Source organism: Sparus aurata, chromosome 13 (genome assembly GCF_900880675.1).
Source record: "Sparus aurata chromosome 13, fSpaAur1.1, whole genome shotgun sequence".
Lineage (NCBI taxonomy): Eukaryota > Metazoa > Chordata > Actinopteri > Spariformes > Sparidae > Sparus > Sparus aurata.
In genome coordinates, this window is record NC_044199.1 from 25884163 (window position 1) to 25890178 (window position 6016).

Genomic DNA, 6016 nt, shown 5'->3' on the forward strand with positions numbered 1-6016 from the left:
TATACATATTTACATGATGTAGTGCAAGAATGGACAGTAATTTTTTAATATACAGACCGGAGCGGTTGAAGCGAGCTGCTGTGGTTGCTGGAAACAGGAAGCAGACGGCGCTGGCATCTCGGTGCCAGGAGCCCCGGTTTGAAGCGAGCTGCTGTGGTTGCTCGAAACAGGAGCAGAGGGCGCTGGCATCTCGGTGCCAGGGTCAAATCTGAATCAGAATCCTTTAATGTCCGCAGACGGGGAAATTTGTTGTCGTCGGCAGAATATTACGAGAACAGCGCAATAGCAAAATAGACAATAGAATAGACAACTATAATTAAAAAGGGGGAGAAAATAGGCATCGAGTACATATTTACATGATGTAGTGCACAGAATTGACAGTAATTTTTATATACAGACCCGGAGCCCCGGTTGAAGCGAGCTGCTGTGGTTGCTGGAAAGCAGGAAGCAGAGGGCACTGGCGTCTCAGTGCCAGGGGCCCCAGTTGAAGCGAGCTGCTGTGGTTGCTGGAAACAGGAAGCAGGGGGCGCTGGCATCTCGGTGCCAGGAGCCCCGGTTGAAGCGAGCTGCTGTGGTTGCTAGGACACAGGAAGCAGAGGGCGCTGGCATCCCCGGTGCCAAGAGCCTCCGCTGAAACAGGCTGCTGTGGTTGTTAGCAGTGGGCTGTAGGGGGGCACTGGCATCCCTGTGCCAGGAGCCTCCGCAAAGTTTAGCTGCAGTGATGGCCGGAACTGGATGGCGGTGGGCACTGTGGCGTTTGCCCTTGAGGTTGTAGGTTGCTGTAGCTGATGATGATAATCCTGATAGAAGTTGGAGGGTCCTGGAATCTATCTGGGCGCGCTCCCTCTGGAGTGTAGTGATGCGAGAAGTGGTGGCGGAAACTCTGGAGTTGTTTGATCTGGCAGAGGATCTCTGTCTCTGCTTTTGCTGCTGCTCTTTGTTTTCTTTGGGCTTTGTCATTTGATTATACTGTCCCTTTAACAAGAGCGTAGACGTCACTCTGCCTGTAGGGCTGTGTGTGATGACGTCACCTGGAAGCGATCTGGTGTTAACGGAACGAACAGCCATCAGTTTATTTATTTATTTTTCGAAGATTGGGCTGTTGTGGTGGCTAGAACTGATGGCAGTGGGCACCATGACGTTGCCCTAGATGTTGTAGGTTGCTATGTCGATGATGAAAATCCTGATGGGGATTGGAGGGTCCTGAAATCCATCTGGGCACTCCCTTTGGAGTGGAGTGATGACGAGAGGTGGTAGCAGAAACTCTAGAGTCATTTGATCTGGCTGAGGATCTCTGTCTCCACTTTTGCTGCTGCACTTTCTGTTGTCTATGAGCTTTCTGCTGTCTTTGGGCTGTAGTAATTTAATTGGTACTGTCCCTTTTAACCAGGAGCGTCGACGTCGCGGTGTGTTGCGTGCGCGTGATGACGTCACCACGGAAGAGAGCTGGTGTTGACGGAAGAAGCACACATGCGTGTGGAGAAAGTTTGGCTTTATAGTCCATTCGGTTAAAACAGAATTCATTTGTCGTTTAAAGTTTTCTGGGGAGCGGCTTACTGTCCAATCGGTGACTGTAGAAGATGAAAGCCGGTCGGGGGAACTCACCGAGCGTGGAGACGTTGTGACCGGCGAGTTGTTCGGGCCAGTGTTGGCGGAACGATGGCGGGAGGCTTCGCTTCTTGGAGGTGAAGGAGTCGGCGAACTGTGGCGAACTGCAGCGACGGTGACTTTCTGTTCCGGAAATTCCCTCGTCCTCTCTTTGCTGCGGAAGGAGGTGGACTGGGAGACACGGGAGAGTCGTCGGGCGAACTATGATAATCTTGGATGTTGAGGAGAGATGAACCAGGCGGGAGACGAACCATGGATGAGACGAAGTTGGTGCTCTTCGGACCCGCTCGCGTCCTAGCCGGCTGTTGGGCCACTGGAATCGGGTCCTCGGGTACGGAGGTGACGGGAGAGTAGTCGGCTTCAGATGAATGGTGATCCTCATCTCGTCTGAAAGATTGTCCGACGGGAATAGTGATACGAAGTCCATGATGAGGTGAGTAGAGCCTGATGTTGCTCGTACAAAAGTTTGGATGTGCTCGGGCGAGGCGATGTCGCGTGATCTCGTTTCTGGGTGCGAGAGCGCAGAATACGAGAGCGAAGAAGATGAGAGGGTCAGGTGGTTATTTATAGAAATGCGGAAGTTGGCGCTGTTGAGGTGTGGTCCTGCTCCTGAAACTTCGCCAATTAAGCTTCAATTCATGGCACAACTCAACTGGGATCAAACAATCATTTGTCTCTCTTCATTCACTGCCATACAAAGTTTTTTTTTTATGAAATAAGGTCCCATGGGGCAAACCAGAGAGACATGACTTCAGCTCTCTATTGTCTAAACTTGGTGTACTTTACAGCTTCCGTATTTTGAAGACTTTTAATAAACACAACAGACTATAAATATCTGAACAGTGTGTACATCAATGAATATATTTCTGTAAAATGAAACAACACACTGATACAATTATCAATACCTCTGAGCCCTTTTCTCTGCTGTTTTTCATAATGAAGGCTGTAACCAGTTGCTTAAGGTTACAACTACCTGTTATTTTGAAATAAAAGCCTGTGATCTCACCCGGTTTTCAATGTCGAAGGCTAAAGATTTAAACTGCAGACTGGTGGAGTTTTTCAGCTCTTGAGAGAAAGGAGCTACGATCTCCATCTGACCACTCAGCACTGTGGGCTCGACAGGATCTAGGCACACCAACAATAAAAACATATGGATCAATCACATCTGCTGACACCTGATCAGTTTATTAGAACTGTGTGTTACCTTTAGGCTGAATGCTGAGCCATGACACTACACTCAGTGAGACACACAAGATCAGAAGAAGAGCCGTCACGATGGTGAGGAGTAACTCCAGAGATGACAGTTTTCGAATCATACTGACAAGCTGCAACACAGAATCAATCAATATGCCAATCGATAAATCAGCCCATGATCCATAAACCTTTAAAGATAATTTATTTAGGTGTGAGCAGAACGAGAACAATCATAAAAATCTGCCTCACTTTTAGTACGAGCAGCTGACTGTATATAAAATACTCTAAATGTTCACCCTGAGCTAGAATTATAATTGTACACATCACTTTCACAAACAAACATAATCTGACCTTCATGAATGTTGAGTGTTACCTCTCTTAAATTGTGAAAGGTAACTTCAGCTTCTACTTCGTGTCAGAAACTGACTCACCTGTTTGAGTTTACCCGCTGCAGACTTCAGAGCAGCTACTCTGTCTCTTTTCTGCCTCACCTGTTTACTTCACAAACTGACTGTTTGTCCTCTTGGACTCTTAATCTGCTCACAATCGCATTTTAACGAGTGGAAAATGACTAATGACTCATCATTACAGATGCTGATCAATACATTTTCTGATAATCACTCATTTTTTCTGCCGATGGAGCAACAAGTCGGGCGAGATAAACTGCTGACACACGATTCATATTATAATATACACACAAACTGAAAAAGATTAGATTATTCCTCAGTGTGAAGAGCTGAGACACGACCTGAGACCTGAGAAGAGATGTGTAGATCAAATGTTACCCGCCATCAGTAAACCTTTATGTTGCTTCATAAACAGGCTCAACTTCATGAATCATTTCTTGTTCATTACACTCCAAAGTCCAGCAACAATAAACCTGCCAGGTGCTGGACTGATGAATGTGACTCCACCACTTCTGCAACTGACATGCAGTCTATCCTCCAATATTTATTGAAATTCATATTTTGTGCAATGTTTAGATGGTTAACAGGGGAAGAAAATATATGATAATGTCTTAATACATAACCACTCATTATCTGTTAACACAGCAGCCTCTGTATGTTTTTTTTTAAAGTTTAAAAAATACAAAATCAAACTCACTGAAGTCAAAGTTGAGACCTGATCAGGTGGATCCAGTCAGTGTCTCTGCTGTGTTGTGCCTGAATTTGAATTGATATCTGACCTTTAAGATCATTTGTTCTGTAGATTTTATGACCTTTAGCAACATCGATAAGAGGTCATATTGTGCTGCATTTGCATAGTACATTTAGAATAAGAATGACATCTTACTAAGGATAATGTACAGAGACAAAGTGTTGCATGAATAAACAAAATCTGAGAATACGTAAATAAAAAACGAAACTCTGGCATAGCACTCCCACGAGTTGAAATGAAAATAACACAAAGTTTGGTTTGTGGTCCAGGAAAACTTGTTTGTGTTGACACAGTTGTATCTTCGTCTTCAAGAAATTGAAACAAGTCCACTTGCCGATGTATTAGCACTTTGAATTATTATGAACTGGATGACCGAGAACCTTCATCAACATTGTTGTTTACAGTTGAGGTGTTTTCATTTGTTTCACTCTGAATGTTTGAATAAAGGTCTAATTTTGAATGGACAGTGGAAACAACATCGGAAATGCAATTTGACTCGAAGGGAGGATCAGGACAGCTGGTAGATGTTCTTTATCACTGACTCTTCCTCCTTATCATTACTGTCGTCACGGGGCTCTTCTTCTTCTCCTCTCTTCAGTGTGTTTCTGCCTCCGTGGGCCAGACGTCACTCTGGATGGTGTAAACACACTGAAAGATGCTCTCTGGAGCCATCCTCTTCACAGGTAGATGCATAGCCACATAGCCTTTCTGTCATGACTCTGGATTCATGTTCTTCGATTTCCATGTCTTTGTATCATGTCTTGTTGTGTCTTATGTTTTGATTTCCATGCCCTCATGTGTCCTTTAAGTGTCTCCTATGTTCTTCCCTCTGTCTCCCTCTGTCTGTCGGTGTTCTCATTCATGCCTTCCCCTCATTATCTCACCGGTTGGTCCACCTCACCTGTTCCTTGTCTTGTCATTAGTGTCTGTGTATTTAGTCTGTGTCTTCCGATGCACTCCTTATCTGGTCATTGCCTCTGTTTGTGTCTGCCCCTGCGCATGGTCCTGCCTGTTTCAAGTCCCTTTATGTTATGTTTTAGTTTTGAGTTTTCCATGTTTGCTCTGAACTTTGCCTTTTTCTTTGTACTTTGTCCTGCTGTTTTTTTTGTTGCTACTTTGCCTTGCTGTTTTTTTTTGCTACTTTGCCTTTTGTCCCCTTTGACTGTTTTTTGTACCTGACTCCCGGGTTTTCGTATTCAGCTTTTAAATAAAGCTCGCTTTTGTTTTTCCCCATATCCTTGCCTCCTTTGAGTAACTGCGTTTGGGTCCACCTCCCCTTTCCATAGTCTTTCCCTTTAAACCCTGACCTGACACTTTCAAAATAAAACATAGAAATGTCAAAATAAAACAGACAGAAAGCAGAAATTATAGACAGAAACTGCTGTTACAGGTACATGAATGGGTTAACAAACACCATTTTTATTTAGTTTAATAGAGTTAGAGAGTGTAAAATACTGTTGCGTACGCTACTGAAAAAGATTTGCTTATTCCTCAGTGTAAAGAGCTGAGACACAACCTGAGACCTGAGAAGAGCTGTGTGGATCAAATGTTACCTGCGTCATCAGCTCATATACATTTATGTTGCTATATAAACAGGTGCAACTACATCAGTCATTTCTTGTTCATTACACTCCAAAGTCCAGCAACAATAAATCTGCCAGGTGCTGGACTGATGAATGTGGCTCCACCCCTTCTGCGCTCACGTGACAGCTGACATGCAGTCTATCATCCAACATTTATTGAAATTCATTTATATAATAACAAAAATATTAAACACTTAAATCTGCCAACAACTTCATTATAGCGTATGTCATACATAATAAGCTTATTATAAAGGATAAACATATGTGCTCTTCTCCTCTCATTAAATAAACAGAATCTATGTGTATATATGTCTCTATGTCTTGTGATGAGTCTCTTTCAGCAGGTGAATGTGAAAACTATCTCACTCTTGTTAGTTTGTATTTATTTTTTTTATTTTTTTAGAAACGTTTTTACAAAAGTGACAGAACCACAATACAAAAAAAAAAAATAATAAGAATCACACTTCAGATCA

General features: G+C 43.4%; 1 long non-coding RNA gene across 1 annotated transcript; it reads right to left on the minus strand.

The window, feature by feature from the left end:
* Positions 1-2620: 2620 nt before the first annotated feature.
* On the minus strand, positions 2621-3532 carry LOC115594296 (uncharacterized). Its single transcript, XR_003986454.1, has 3 exons — positions 3234-3532; positions 2813-2933; positions 2621-2733 (listed from the first exon to the last, which is right to left on the minus strand). It is a non-coding gene; the product is annotated as an uncharacterized LOC115594296 (long non-coding RNA).
* Between the last annotated feature and the right edge of the window lie 2484 nt (positions 3533-6016).